This window comes from Staurois parvus, unplaced genomic scaffold (genome assembly GCF_062004578.1).
Source record: "Staurois parvus isolate SC_StPar_1 unplaced genomic scaffold, SC_StPar_1.0 ptg000594l, whole genome shotgun sequence".
NCBI lineage: Eukaryota > Metazoa > Chordata > Amphibia > Anura > Ranidae > Staurois > Staurois parvus.
The window spans coordinates 106150-122697 of record NW_028318390.1 but is presented as its reverse complement, the minus strand read 5'-3'; the positions used below and the strand labels follow the sequence as shown (position 1 = coordinate 122697).

The 16548-nt window shown below is 38.5% G+C and overlaps 1 protein-coding gene across 1 annotated transcript in view; it reads left to right on the top strand.

Moving 5' to 3' along the window:
* CENPT (centromere protein T) overlaps positions 1 to 16548 on the top strand; it is a gene marked incomplete at its 3' end in the record, with an annotated part of 281323 nt that overhangs the window by 172690 nt on the left and 92085 nt on the right. The gene's annotated exons all lie outside the window — the stretch shown is intronic.

Below are 16548 nucleotides of genomic sequence, written 5' to 3'. Positions count from 1 at the left end.
ACCTAATAACAGTATTTTATTTTTAAACATAAAAAAACTTACAATGCACTGTTCCAAATTATTACACACAGTAAGTTTCAAAACACTTTATAGGTTGTAAAGAACTGAAAATTGTCATTTGCAGCATATTTACTGAAATCAAAAGCTATTTCAATCAAACTTTTAACAACATTTTAACTTTTTAAACATTTTAACAGGTCACGTTATATTTTAACATAGGACCCCTTATTTTATTTAGCTTCACAAGTATTGCATCTATTGAACTTGTGAGTTTTTGGACAGTTTCTGCTTGAATTTGTTTGCAAGATGTCAGAATAGCCTCTCAGAGCTGCTGTTTGGATGTAAACTGCCTCCCACCCTCATAGATCTTTTTCTTGAGGATGCTCCAAAGGTTCTCAATAGGATTGAGGTCAGGGGAGGATGGAGGACACACCATGACTTTCTCTCCTTTTATCCCCATAGCAGCCATTGATGCAGAGGTATTCTTTGCAGCATGAGATGGTGCATTGTCATGTATGAAGATGATTTTATTACGGAAAGCATAGTTTTTCCTTCTGTACCAGGGAAGAAAGTGGTCAGTCATAAACTCCACATACTTTGCAGAGGTAATCTTTACACCTTCAGGGACCCTAAAGGGGCAGAGCAGCTCTGTTCCTATGATTCCTGCCCAAAACATGACTCCACCACCACCTTGCTGACGTCGCAGCCTTGTTGGAACAGGGTGGCCGTCCACCAACCATCCACTACTCCATCCATCTGGACCATCCAGGGTTGCACGGCACTCATCAGTGAACAGGACTGTTAGCCCAATGCAGCTGTTTCTGCTTGTCAGCATTGGTTAGTGGTGGCCGAATATAAGGTTTATGCACAGTTGCAAGACTCTGGAGGACTCTACACCTTGATGTCCGTGGGACTCCAGAGGCACCAGCAGCTTCAAATATCTGTTTGCTGCTATGTAATGGTATTTTAGCGGCTACTCTCTTGATCCGATGCATGGATCTGGCAGAAATCTTCCTCAATGTGCCTTTATCTGTACAAACCCGTCTGTGCTCTGAATTAGCCACAAATCTCTTAATAGTGCGATGATCAAGTTTTCGTGAAATATCTAATGTTTTCATACCTAGTCCAAGGCATTGAACGATTTCACTCTTTTCTGCAGCAGAGAGATCCTTTTTCTTCCCCATATTGCTTGAAAATGGTGCTCTGCTTAATAATGTGGACACCCGTCTTTAGTAGTTTTTCCTTAAATTGGGCTCACCTGCCAATCTAATTATCACAGGTGTCCGAGATTGTTTTCAGTGATCAAAAGAGCCCTGAGACACAATGCCATCCATGAGTTACACTGAAAATCAAAATATTTCATCTTTGTGACACTTATGCAGGCCATAGACGGGGAGAAAAACTGCCGATTTTTCTTTTAAAAAACGAAAAATCGGTCGTTCAAGCGGCCGACGTTACCACCAATGGTAAAAAAAATCGGCCGATTTTCATCCCGTCTACAGCCGGCAAAAAGTGTCCCTGCAGAGAGCTCTGCTATTTCGTTGACAGTTCTTTGACAGTTCCTTGACATTTACAGAGGTTGCAACAATGTATCTATTTGTATCCATTTAGGATACAGATGTTTTTATTCGGAAACAAATAGATACAATGTTGCAACCTCTGTAAATGTCAAGGAAAGAATGTCAAAGAACTGTCAAAGAAATAGCAGAGCTCTCTGCAGGGACACTTTTTGCCGGACTGGAATTCCTCTTATTTTCATCCTTCTTCTTCTTCTCCTTCTTCATCATCATCCTCTTCTTCTTCATCATCATCATCCTCTTCTTCTTCATCATCATCCTTCTTCTTCATCATCATCATCATCATCCTTCTTCTCCTTCTTCATCATCCTTCTTCTTCTTCATCATCATCATCCTCTTCATCATCCTCCTCCTCTTCATCATCCTCCTCCTCCTCCTCCTCCTCTTCTTCTTCTTCATCATCATCCTCCTCTTCTTCATCATCATCCTCCTCATCTACTTCATCATCACCATCCTCATCTTCTACTTCATCATCACCATCCTCATCTTCTTCTACTTCTTCCTCTTCTTCATCATCTTCCTCTTCTTCTTCTTCATCTTCCTCTTCTTCTACTTCTTCTTCCTCTTCTTCATCATCATCCTCCTCTTCTTCTACTTCTTCGTCATCATCCTCTTCTTCTTATTATTTTTCTTCACCATCATCCTCTTCTTCTTCGTCATCATCCTCCTCCTCTTCTTCTTCTACTTCTTCTTCGTCATCATCCTCTTCTTATTATTTTTCTTCACCATCATCCTCTTCTTCTTCATCATCCTCTTCTTCTTCTTTTTCTTCATCATCATCATCCTCTTCTTCTTCATCATCATCCTCTTCTACTTCTTCGTCATCATCCTCTTCTTCTACTTCTTCATCATCATCATCCTCTTCTTCTTCTTCATCATCATCATCATCCTCTTCTTCTTCATCATCATCCTCTTCTTCTTCTTCTCTTCATCATCATCCTCTTCTTCTTCTTCTACTTCTTCTCTTCATCATCATCCTCTTCTTCTTCTTCTACTTCTTCATCTTCATCATCCTCTTCTTCTACTTCTTCTTCATCTTCATCATCATCCTCTTCTTCTTCATCATCATCATCCTCTTCTTCTTCCTCTTCTTCTTTTTCTTCTTTTTGTCTTCCTCTTGCAGGTCACTGCTCATTTTTATCTGTAAAAAATCGGCCGATTTGCCCATTAGTGCCGCGAAAATCGGCCGATTGGCAAAATCGGCCAATTTTTTTTCCAACTTTACCGATAAAAAAACCCGGCCAAAATACCGAAAAATGGGCGACCAAATAGCCCACTAACGATCCGAAAATCGGCCGATTTTATTTTTGGCCGAAAAATCGGCCGATTTTCGACCCATCTATGGCCTGCATTAACCTTCCTCTTGTGTTAGTTTCCTGTTACCATCTCTTATGTTAACGGGTTGGTTTTGACGCGTGTCTTAAATCAACTGTAAAATACACTAAAAACAATTATCTATCATCCAATTTTTCTCATCTCTTGGTTACCTTGTTAGGCTTCCTTATACATGAAAATATTGCTTTTAATATTTTTGGTGTGGGCCCCTGGGCCTTTTTTTTGTCAGTATACCCCTCGATTTCAATTAAAAACAATGTAAAATGAACCTCAAGAGAATCATATAAATAAATAAAAGGTTGTTATGTCACCTGACTATTACGGAAGGGATTTAGAACACATCTCTGAAATAAATTTGTTTTGTTTATTTTTTCATTTTAATATTATTAACTATAGTAACATCTATGGTGTTACGGGTCAATTTCGACATATATATATATATATATATATATATATATATATATATATATATTTACTTCAAAAAGGCAAAAAAGTCTTTTTTTCAGCAATAGAACTTTAGTACAAACACAAAATGAAAAACAGAATATATATTTATATATAACATAAATATAACAAAATATAGATTTGCAAGGTCAAACAAACAACCAATCAAGCAAATCAAACCAATAGAAATCAATTACTTGTTCCAACAGTAAAAAAAAAACAAAATCAGAGTAAAAGTCTGTGTGCAAGAACATGTATGTGTGTGTGTGTTTAGATGCATGTGTGGCAAAAAGTGACACTTTTAGTGTGTTCTTTGCAGAGATATTTGTTGCAGTTGAAGCACAGTACATTTGTCTTTCTATCCTTACTGCTTGGGCAGACCTGACACCTCTTTCTTTTAGAATCAGGTGGCCTGAGTGGGGTTGTGGTTGTGGCTTCGCTCAATGTGTGGCTTGACAAGGGAATTTCCCAGCTCCTCAAGAAACATTCTCTGCTTGTTTTTTTTTGGTTGAGTTCCATCCTTGGTGATTGTGGGTCCACAACACAAATGCATTATATGCAGACACATCAAGGATGTTGTAAAATACAACCATTGGCCATCTCCTGGTCATTCGCTGGCAAGTGTAGGTGGCAGTCAGCTTGTCCAGGTTGTCCACTCCTCCTTTGTTTTTGTTCTAGTCGAAGATAATTGTGGGCTTTTTGTCACTTCCTGATGACACAGCTGCATCTTTGTGAAGAGGAGACATAAGTCTTACATTCCGTTTATGAGACAACAGTGGTGGTGTCTGTAAAAGCAAACTTTGTGGACAGTGCAGCCCTGTCCTTCACCTGCAAGATTTCAGCAGGCAGCTCAGGTTTATTTTTCTTCACTGTGCCCACCATGGTAAGTTTCCTCCTGAGAAGTTCTTGTCCAAGGTCATAGCTGGTAAAAAAAATTGTCACAAATGATATTGTGACCCTGCAGTCCAGTAGTCATATTGAGGACCACACGTTTTCCTTGGTTTTTCTCAGGGATGCCACTTGCACCTTTGCCTGTGTAAATCTGTAGATTCCAGGCATAGCTGGTTTTTGCATCACAGGCTGCCCAGATTTTTATGCCGTATTTTTCTGGCTTACAGGGTATGTATTTCCGGAAGGGGCATTTTCCTCGGAAAGGGACAAAACATTCATCCGCTGTCACCTCTGGCCCAGGGTTGAACATCAGTGTAAGGAGCTGCACCCATCTCTCCCAGACATCCCTGATGGGGCAAGCTTGTCAGATCTTGCTCTGGTATCTCTGTTGTCAAATCTGAGGACTCTTGATATCATTTGAAAGGTCTGAAGTGACATTGTTGCCCGGAAAATATTTCTGCCTGTTGATGCGTCCCACAGACTCTCAGTGGCCTCATTACAGGATCTGTACACTCCAGCAAGAAGAAGAACACCAATATAGGCATCCAGGTATTCCTCATCAATGTCTTTCCACATGCTGCCATGGACTTTTTTTCCTTCAAGGTTTGTCATAGCAATGATGACTCTTTTTAGTGACAATGGCATAAATAGCTCAAAACATGTCATGATGTCACTGACTCTCATCACAGCAAACCTTGTAATTCCAGGGGTCATTTTGATGACATTTGCAGCAGCTGCCCTGCCATGTACATCAGGAGGTACTGAGCTCGAACAGATCTTACCTTTTTTGGACTTCAATATTTCAGCGGGAGCAGCTTCAGCACCGGTGGCCTCCTCATCAGATGTGTCTGTGTCTTCTGGATGATACTCCACATTGTCTTCCTCCTCAGAAACCTGCTCATCCAAATCACTATGCTCCTCTGCGTCCTCTCCCTCATTTTTACCAAAAATATTATCCAGAACTTGGCTCAATGAAAATCTTCTCATTTTTGCATGCTACAAATTGGAGATGTGCACTCTGCAAGTCACCAATTCTATACTGAATTTGCCTCACATGTCTGGACATGCCCGTCTTTGTTTTGTTTTTGTGCAGGTATACTGGAAAACAAGGCAAAATGAGAATCTCCTAAAGCTCACATGATTGGGAGAGGAGCTGGCTGTCAGTGTGCTGGTTGACAGTGAACTTATGATATCAGTTTTGGCTCTAATTATTGCTTTATAATCTTATTTTTATAACTGGGTCGAAACCGACCCTAACAACACAAAGGTCATAATTTTAACTTGAGCATTTTATAATTTAGTGAAAACAATTTTTTTTTTTATTTTGTTGAAATAGAGGTTCCTGACAAAGTCATAAAGCCTTGATGCAATAAACAAATTTATATGGTTATTTTATGCATTTAAAACCTAAAAATGGGTCGGTGCCGACCCTAACACAAGACTAAGGTTAAATAGAATTTGCATAATAATTTGGAACAGGGTGTAGTATTAAATGCCATAATACAGTGCTATGAAAAAATGTATTTGCCCCCTTCCTGATTTCTTTTGCATATTCATCACACTTAAATGATGAATATCATCAAACAAATTTTAGTATTACAAAAAGATAACTCAAGTGAATACAAAATGCAGTTTTTAAATGATTTAACCACTAGGGGACCACCCACAGTACATTTACTGTTTCAAAGCGGCCCCTGTAGGCAGGATCACATTTATAAATGTCATCCTGTTTACATGGTAGGGGGCACGTGCTACGGCCCTACCCATGGCATCGATCATCAATCACCGGGTCCTGACCGGTGATTACCCGCCGGGTCCCTTCGATTGCCGGCAAACACTGAGACAGAGCACTGCTCCCTTTCAATTTCCAGAACACTGTTCCGGAGAGCAGAGCTTAGCTTTCCGGGACAGCACGCAACAGTGAAGAATACACCCCTCGCCCACTAGTAAAACATTCCCCTCACACAGTTAACCCTTTGCCTAAAAATGTTAACCCCTTCCTCCCCAGTGCCATTAGTACAGTGTCAGTGTTTCTTTTTTTTTTTTGCACTGATCACTGTATTGGTGTCACTGGGGATGTCAGTGACCCAAAGTCAGTTCCCCCCAGTGTCAGAATGTCTGCCGCAGTCCCGCCGTAAGTCACTGATTGCCGCCATAAGTCGCAGATCGCTGCTATTATTAGTATACAAAAAAAATCCAGTATCTATACAGCCATTTGTAAATGCTATAACGTTTACTTGAGCCAATTAATTTACACGTATTAGGATTTTTTTTTAGCAGAGACATGTCGCAGAATAAATTTTGGCATAAATTTATGATGAAATTTGATTTTTAAATTTTTTTTACTGAACGTGTTTTATAGCAAAAAATCTAAAATATTGTTTTTTTTTTTTAGTGCAATACATAACGCACAGGCGATCAAATACCACCAAAAGAAAGCCCAATTCATGGTGAAAAAAAGGCTGTAAATTTCATTTTGGTGCAGCGTTGCATGACCACGCAATTGTCAAAGTGACGCAGCGCCATAACACAAATCGCTTCTGTAACTGCCTCCTGACCGCCCTATAGCATAAATACTGCTACAGGGCGGCACAGGTGCGCAAAATCACACACACATATATATATGTGCTTTGCGCTCCCGTGGTTTTCACTCCCCTCCCAGATAGTGTCAGGTTGCCGGTCAGTATAACAGTCATCACATTTAACCCCTCGATTGCCAGGAAGACGCTCATACACAATAAACCTCCATTGCTGGTGTCTGAAAGGATAAATATCTTTGATCAGATCAGCACTATACCAGCATTCACATTAGTATAGCGTCCCCAAAAATGCAGCATTAGCGGGATCAACAAATGCCTCTGTTAACGTAATTTTTGGTTTACGAATGAAAATTCATTGAAAATAATGCCTTGGTTTACGAATTTTGTACTAATTTTTTTCACAATACAAAATGTATATCAGTGCTGATTTTTAAATGCAATTGCCGTCGGGTTTTTTTTTCCCCACTATAGCTCACATTAGCTATCACTTTCCCCAGAGCTAAAGGATACTTTGTATCTTTTAAGAAACTGAAAGGAAACCTTGTTTCTTTTAACTTGGGGAAATAAACTAAAAGAAACTTTCTCTCTTTTAGCTGGAGGGGGAAAGTGACGGATTAATTTCTGAACTACTGTATAGTGAAGGAAAAAAAAACGTAATTATATTTAAAAACTGGCACCTGACAGCTGAGTGTAAAAGAATTTCCGGCAATTAAAAACATATTTTTTTTAATTGACAGCAATTCTTTTACATTCAGCTGTCAGTGGCAAACCCCGCTGACAGCTGAAGCATTAACACACTCGTGTAGTATTTTAGTAGCGTTTACTGTTTTTCTGACCTTCGGAATGGATTCATTTGGTTTTCAATGCATTCCTATGGGAAACAGTGTTTTGGTTTACAAATGTTTCGCTATACAAAATGTCCTGCAGATTGAATTAAATTCATAAACCGAGGTACTGGTACATTACTGGACTTTTGTTATACCAGGGTGATGCCTACAGCTGCAGGCATTATCCTGGTATCGTTTTTTTTCAGCTGGCGATCGGCTTTCATGTAAAAGCAATCCTAGTGGCTAATTAGCTGCAAGATTGCTTTTACAAGCAGCGGGAGACAATGCCCCCCTCCACCACGGCCGTCTGGGGCAGTCCCGTGCCATTGGGGCGACCTGAGAATTCAGCTGGTGTTTCTGGCAGCTGACCATAGAGCTGATTGGAGACCAGGATGGTGCTAATCATCTCTATAGCCTAAGAAATCGGAAACTATAAGCATTTCATCACTTCAGTTTCATAGGATATAAACCGTGCCATTTGTAAATTGGGAAAGCATCTGATCACACCGATCTTGGTTTGATTAGATAATGTAAGGGCAGAGGAGATATCTAGAGAGTAATAGAACCCAGATTTCTCAAAAAAGAATATATGACAATGCCCATTGAAGTTATAGGGAATATTTGCATTCCCTGTGATATCATTAAAAGTGCTAAAAAAAAAAAAAATTAAGAGGACAGTGTATAAATAATAATAAAAAAAAAAACTTAAAAAAAAAAAAGTACCCGCTCCCCCGCGCGTTCGCGTGTATCTGCGTTCATGAGTGTTAACCCTGTGCCAGTATGGAAACAGCGGTTGCACCATACATGTGAGGTATCGCCACGAACGTCAGATCAAGGACAGTAATTCTAACACTAGACCTCTGTAAATCTAAAATAGTAGCTTATAAAGGCTTTTAAAACGTTGCCTATGGATATTAAAAACGTATGCAGTTTGTCGCCATTGCACAGGGCATGCAGAGTTTTATGTCATGTTTGGTATCTATTTACTCGGCACACATACCATCATCTATTATATTTTACCAAATAATTGGCCGATAATTTGTGTTTTTGTGCGTTTAAAAGTAAAAAAAGTGTTTTTTTTTTTTTTTTTTTTTTTTTTTTTTTTAAAGCTTGCGTTTGAAAAATTGCTGCGCGATTTCTATGTCACATAAAAAATTGCAGCACCCATTTTATTCACTAGGGTGTTTGCTTTAAAAAAAATATATAATGTTTTGGGTTTAAATTAATTTCCTTGCAAAAAATACTGATTTTTTTTTTCATGTGAACAAAAAGTGTCAGAAAAGACTGGGTCTTCAGGTGGTTAGAAGAGTGAGTGATGTGTTGCATAAACTTCTAATGCTGGACATAAAATGCCCCCACCCCCGAAAACGACCCCTTTTTTGGAAAGTAGACACCCCAAACTTTTTGATGAGAGGCCTGTTATATCAATAGAAGAATTTATTTTTTTACCACAAGTCTTTGGAAAATGACAAACAAAAATTTTTTTTTTTTTTTACACAAAATTGTCAAATGATTTATTGCTCACACATGCCATGGGTATATGTGGAATTACTCCCCAAAATACATTCTGCTACTTCTCCCGTATATGGGGGTACCACATGTGACAGACGTTTTGGCAGTCTAGCCAAGTACAGGACCCCAAAATCCAATAAGCACCATCAGGCTTTTAAAAGACTTTATTTCCTCATTACACTTCCTGACTACCTATCACAGTTTCAGAGGCCCTGAAATGCCAAGATGGCACCAACCCCCCCCCCCCAAATGACCACTTTTTGAAAAGTAGACACCCCAAGGAATTTGTTCAGAAGCATGGTGAGTATTTTGCAGATCTCGTTTGTTGCCACAAGTTTTTGAAAATTGAAGGAATAAAACAAAAACATTTTTTCTTTTCTTTTTTTTATATTTCTAAACCTTTTGAGAAAAAATAAGATCTGAAAAATACTCACCAAGACTCTTTTTAAATTCCTTGGGCTGTCTACTTTCCAAAAAGGGGTAATTTGTGGGGGGTTTGGTGCTATCCTGATAGTGGTCATTGGATTTCAGGCTCCTGTGTGTGGCTAGGCTCCCAAAAAGTCTCATACATGTGGTACCCCCATACTCGATAAAAGTAGCAGAATGTATTTTGGGGTGTAATTCCACATATACCCATGGCTTGTGTGAGATATACATCATTTAAATAACTTTGTAAAAAAAAAAAGTTTTTGTCATTTTCCAGAAACTTGTGGAAAAAAAAAATCTTCCATGGACTCAATATGCCTCTCAGCAGATAGCTTAGGGTGTCTACTTTCTGAAAAGGGGTCATTTGGGGGTGTTTGTACTATCCTGGTGTTTTAGCACCTCATGAAATGTGATGGGCGGTCAGAAAGCTGTGTAAATTCCATTATCTATTCCATAATTTGTAGATGCTATAAATTTCCCACAAAGCAATAAATATACACTTACTGGGATTTTTTTAACCAAAAACATGTAGCAAAATACATTTTGGCCTAAATTTATGATGAAATTTTAGTTTTTTTGGATATTTTTTATGAAAGAAATGAGAAAATATCTTTTTTTTAAAGTTTTTTTCTCAAAACTTTTTTTTTTTTATAGCGCCAAAAATAAAAAGTGCACAGGTGATAAAATACCACCAAAAGAAAGCTCTATTTGTGTGAAAAAAAAGACATACATTTCATTTTATGTACCGTATTGCATGACCGCGCAATTGTCAAACTAGTGCAGCACTGTATAGCAAAAAAAATGGCGTAAATTTCAGTGTCTATACCATATTTTGTAGACGCTATAACTTTCACACAAAGCAATCAATATACACTTATTGGGATTTTTTTTTCAAAAACATGTAGCAGAATACATTTTGGTCTAAATTTATAACTAACTTTACGTTTACTATATATTTTTTATAGCCAAAAATAGTTTTTCTTCAAAATTTTTAGTCTTTTTTTTGTTTATAGCGCGAAAAATAAAAAGCACACAGCTGATCAAATACCACCAAAAGAAAGCTCTATTTGTGTGAAAAAAAGGACATAAATTTTGTTTGGGTACAGCATTTCATGACTGTGGAATTATTAGTTGAATTAGTGCAGCACCGAGTAGCAAAAAGATGCCTGGTCATTAAGGGGGGTAAATCCTCTAGAGGGCAAGTGGTTAATTTATTAATGTAAAAAAGCTATCCAAAGCTGCTTGGCCCTATGTGAAAAAGTAATTGTAAAAAAGTAAACCAAATTGCTGATTGTGCCACTTTTAACAGCAACAACTGCAATCAAACGTTTGCTATAACTGGCAATGAGTCTTTCACATCGCTATGGAGGAATTTTTGCCCACTCTTGCAGAATTGTTTTAATTCAGCCACAATGGAGGTTTTTCAAGCATGCACGGCCTGTTTGAGGTCATACAGTATTTCAGTCAGGTTTAAGTCCAGACTTTGACTAGGCCACTCCAAAACCTTAATTTTTGTTTTTTTGAGCCATTCAGAGGTGGACTTGCTGGTCTGTTTCAGATCATTGTCCGGCTGCATAACCCAAGTGTGCTTGAGGTCACAAACTGATGGCCGGACTTTCTCCTTCAGAATGGTAGAATGCAGAATTCATGGTTCCATCAATGATGGCAAGTCAGTCGTCCAGGTCCTGAAGCTGCAAAGCAGCCCCAGACCATCACACTACCACCACCATGTTTGACTGTTGGTATGATGTTCTTTTTATGAAATGCTGTGTTAGTTTTACGCCAGATGTAATGGGACGTACACCTTCTAAAACAAGTTAAACTTTTGTCTCATCTGTCCACAGCATACTTGACCAAAAGTCTTTGGCGTTTTTTTGTGTTCTTTTTGATCAGCAGTGGCTTTCACTTTGAAATGGATGCTATTTTTGCCCAGTCTATTTCTTATGAACACTGACTTTAACTACTTGCCCTCCGGAAGATTAACCCCCCTAATGACCAGGCCATTTTTTGCTTATTTGCACTGCGCTATTTCAACTGGTAATTGTGAGGTCATGCAATGCTGTACCCAACAAAATTGATATCCTTTTTCTTCACACAAATAGAGCTTTCTTTTGGTGGTATTTGGTCACCAATGAGTTTTTTTTTTTTTTTGTGATATAAACAAAAAAAGACCATAAATTTTGAAAAAAAACTATATTTTTTAGTTTTGGCTATAAAAAAAATATATAGTAAACTCAAAGTTAGTCATACATTTAGGCCAAAATGTATCCTGCTACATGTCTTTTAAAAAAAAAAATCCCAATACATGTATATTAATTGGTTTGTGCGAAAGTTATAGCATCTACAAACTATGGTGTGTGTGTATGTGTGTATATATGTATGTGTGTGTGTATATATGTGTGTATATATATATATATATATATATATATATGTGTGTGTATATATGTATGTGTATATTGGAATTTATGCAGCTTTTACTTTCTGACTGCCTATCATTTCTTGAGGTGCTAAAATGCCAGGGCAGTACAAAAAACCCCAAGTTATCCCTTTTTTGGAAAGTATACACCCCAAGGAATGTTATGTCCATGGAACATTTTATTTTTTGCCATAAATTTTTGGAAAATGGCAAAACATTTTTTTTTTCCTGCAAAGTTGTCAGGTTTATGATATATTGCTCACGCATGCCATGGGTATATTTGGAATAACAACTCGAAACACACTGTGCTACTCCTGAGTATGGGGATACCACATGTGAGAGACTTTTGTCAGGCTAGCCACATACATGCCCCCAAAATCCAATGGCCACCTCCAGGCTTTCAAAGGGCATATTTTCTCATATCACGTCCTCACTACCTACCAGTTTCGGAGGTCCTAAAATGCTGGGATAGTACAACCCCCCCCCCCCCCCCAAATGACCCCTTTTTTTGAAAATTTTTGTGAATATTTATTTTGTAGATATTTTTATCACAGGGTTTTGAAAAAGAATAAAATAAAAATTTTCGTTTTCTTTCTTCGTTTTCCAAAAACTTGTGGCAACAAATGACACCTGCAAAATACTCACCATGCCCCTTAGCAAATACTTTGGAGTGTCTACTTTCCAAAAAAAGGGGTTGTTCTGGGGGGTGCTTCTACGATCCTGGCATTTCAGGGCCAACATTAGAAGCTTATGCCAGACATCACCCACTTTTCTAACCACTTGAACAAGCCTTTTGTGACACTTTTTGTTTACTTGAAAAAGTTTTTTGCTAGAAAAGTACTTTGAACCCCCCAAACATTATATATTTTTTTTAGGCCCTACAGAATAAAACAGTGGGTGTTGAAATTTTTCATGTCACACAGTATTTGCGCAGTGTTTTTTCAAATGCAATTTGTTTGTAAAAAAATACACTTTTTAGAATTTTAATTTAGATTTTTTAAAATTATTTTTATACTGTACCTTTTTTAAATATTTTTTTTCCTGATCACTTTTATTGTTATCACAGGGAATGAAAATATCCCCTGTGATTGCAATAGGTAGTGACAGGTATTCTTTTCTGAGAAATCTGGGGCCTATTAGACTCTACAGCTCTCCTTTGCCCTTAAAGCATCGGATCACACCGAGATTGGTGTAATCCGATGCTTTCCCAATTTTAAAATGGTGTTGTTTATATCCAGAGAAACAGAAATGGTGAAATGCTTGTAGCTTCCAGTCTCTTAGACCATAGAGATGATTGGAGGCATTCCAGTCTCTGATCAGCTCTATTGTCAGACAGCAGAACTGCTGGCTGCATTTTTGGGTTCCCCGGTGGGACTGGAGAGCCCAAAAAAACCTTGGGAGTGGTGGGGGAGTCCCTTCCCACTTCTTGTGAAAGCAAACCAGCTGCTAATTAGTGGCTAGAATTATTTTTACATGAAAGCCGAACACCAGCTGAAAAAAAAACGATACCTGGAGGATGTCTGTAGCTGCAGGCATCATCCCGGTATAACCACACAACATCCAGCAACGTACCAGTATGTTGCTGGTCCATTTTGGGCATACATGTAACATCAGAGAACATGGGCGTATGAGGAATTGGGTCTGTGGACCAATATGACCACAATGCATTCTTTTTTGAAATGCCCATGTTGAGGGTTAGGCCCAAAAAAGTTTTAAATTCTGAATATGTAATAGATTTCCATGTGAATTGTCTGGCAAGAGCTGAATTTGGGTGGGCGGCGATGTATTGTTTGCTTTGGTCCACAATCAATTCACACAAATCTTACCTGAAAAACAACGGAGGGGCTAAACACTAGTGGCAGCAATACAGTGATCAGTGAAATATTCTGTATACGAACACTGTACTAATGACACTGGCTGGGTGACTGGGCGATCAAAGGGTTAATAGTGGCAATCAAAGAGTTAAATGTGCTAATCTAACGTGTGCGTGTAAAATGTAGTGCTTTTATTCAGTGCCGTGTTTTCCTGGATGGGCATGGGGGGGCAGTGGGGGTGCACGCACATCCAGAAATAGAAAGCGACGTAAGATTACGTCGCTTTGCCCAGAACTGCTGCTTGCCCGCACATTTTTGGTGGGCAGGTGGCAAGTAGTTTAGAAAAAAATTTAAAAAACCTTTTATTTTTACTATTTTTTTTAAATACTTTCATCAGAGCAATGCAACATTACCATAGTAACATTGTACTACTCTGGGGGGGTTGATCAGGGAGTTTTTTTTTTGTTTTGTTTTTTTTTTTTTTACACTTTGCATTGTATGAGCAATGGAGATCATAGCTCTGCAATGCAAAGATTGCTTTGAACGGTCTTCAATGTGTTAAGTTCATGACTGTTCAATATAATAGTGCGCTGGTCATCTGGTACAGGGTGCTGTGTTTGGCCCCATGTGTCATGTGAGAGCTGTGGACCAATTACAGCTCTCCAGAAGCAAACCTTTTATGAATCAGATTGCTTCATAAAAGCTTTGTTGTCGTGATCATGTGATCGTATAGCGATCACATGATCACCAGGTCCCTATTACCGGGATTCTCATTCTTCTGTGTCCAGCGGACACAGCAGATGTGGGAGGGTAGGGTTGTGCGCCCACTTCTTTTCCACATAAATGAAATCATAATTTAAAACTGCATTTTTTATTTACTCTGGTTATCTTTGTATAATAATTTGTTTGATGATCTGAATCATTTAAGTGTGACACATATGCAAAAAAAAAAAAAAATACTTTTCACAGCACTGTAAATAGTCAGGGATCTCAGCATTTTTTTTATAACCATTTCACTTTTTTCTCGACTTAACCACTTCCATACAGGGCACTTTTACCCCCTTCCTGCCCAGGCCATTCTTCAGGTTGCAGCATTGTCACACTTTGAATGACAATTGCGCTTTCATACAACATTGTACCCAAACTAAAATTTTATTGTTTTCTTCGCACAACTAGAGCTTTCTTTTGGTGGTATTTAATCACCTCTGGGGTTTTTATTTTTTGCTAAATTAACAAAAACAGACCCAAAATTTTGAAAAAAAACCCCACGTTTTTCTTTGTTTCTGTTTATAAAAATTTAATATATTTGTAATTAAATAAATAATTGTTCTTCATAAATTTAGGCCAAGATGTATTCTGCTACATTTCTTTGGTGAAATTAACCCAAATTGGTATTTATTATTTAGACTGTAGGAAAGTTATAGCATTCACAAACTATGGGATACATCTGAAAATTGATCAGTCCTGAAGTACTGACAGCCAATCTAATTTCTTGAGGTTCAAGAATGTCAGAACAGTACAGATATCCCCCAAATGACCTCTTTTTGCAACGTAGACAGTCCGACGTATTTCATAACAGGCATGGAGAGTTTTTTGAAGTTCTAATTTTTTTGTCATTTTTTGGAAAATGAAGAAATTAAAAAAAATAATTTTTGCTATTTTTTTTTTTTTTTACATACTGTCACCAGTGCAGTACAGTGTCGTCATATAACTGGCATGGCGGTGATCAGGGACACTGGTGACAGTACGGAAAAAAAATTTAATTTTTTTTTTAATTTTTTAATATTTTATTTCATTGTTTTTCTTTTTTTTGAAGATTTTTTTTTTTTCAGATTGCACTATGTCCAAAGTAGTATAATGTTACCATAGTAACATTGTACTACTTTGGGGAAGTTATTGGTATTTTTTTTTTTTTTACACAATTTGCTTATAGCAAAGAATTACTTTGCTATAAGCAAGCATTTACCTGAATGAAATCGATTCATTTAGGTTTTTTTTTTTTGTGATTTGGCCACGGCTTATCACATGACACAGCTCGGCTATGATTGACCCAGCTTGTGCAGGTGATCGCTGTGACCTTTCACAGCTAGACACACTTGTATACAATGGATGGCATGAAAGGAAGCCATCCATTGTATACAGCTGTCATGTGACCTGCTGTGATTGGTCACAGCAGGTCACATGGTACTGGCAAGGGGGCCGGTAGACAGATCTGTCATCCGAAGTACACGGCCGGTGACAGATCTCCCCACAGCGCGGCCCTGCGGGCATGCGCAATGCGTGTTCTGGAAAGGACACCATATGGCGTCCACCCGGAGGGACGAGCTGTTCGCCCGGCCGCCATCTGGCTAAAGGCCGTGCGGCAGCTGGTTAATCTGACACTTCTGTTGAGATGTGACTGCTAGTTGCCTTATGGCTCATAATTTCCAGGTCAGTTACCCTCGATATACATCTTGGAAACGGTAGTCTGGCCTTGCAGTAGGGGGGCTGGCCTGTGATGTTTGCTTCGGGCACATAATCCTGTGTTTGGTGCAAGGAGTGAGTTAGTTGCAGGGTGTTATACAGGTCCAGGGCCATGATCAATTCCTATTGCACCCAGACCCTGAAGACCCTTTCTGGGGTATACCCACCATGATGGGCAAAGCCTGGACCCTAAGTAGGACCAGCGAAGTGTACTAGGTAAGCTGGGGTTTCCCTGTACTCTTGTATACTGCTTCCTTGCTATGCATTTCTTGTAGGATATACCAATGTATATACTACAAGATA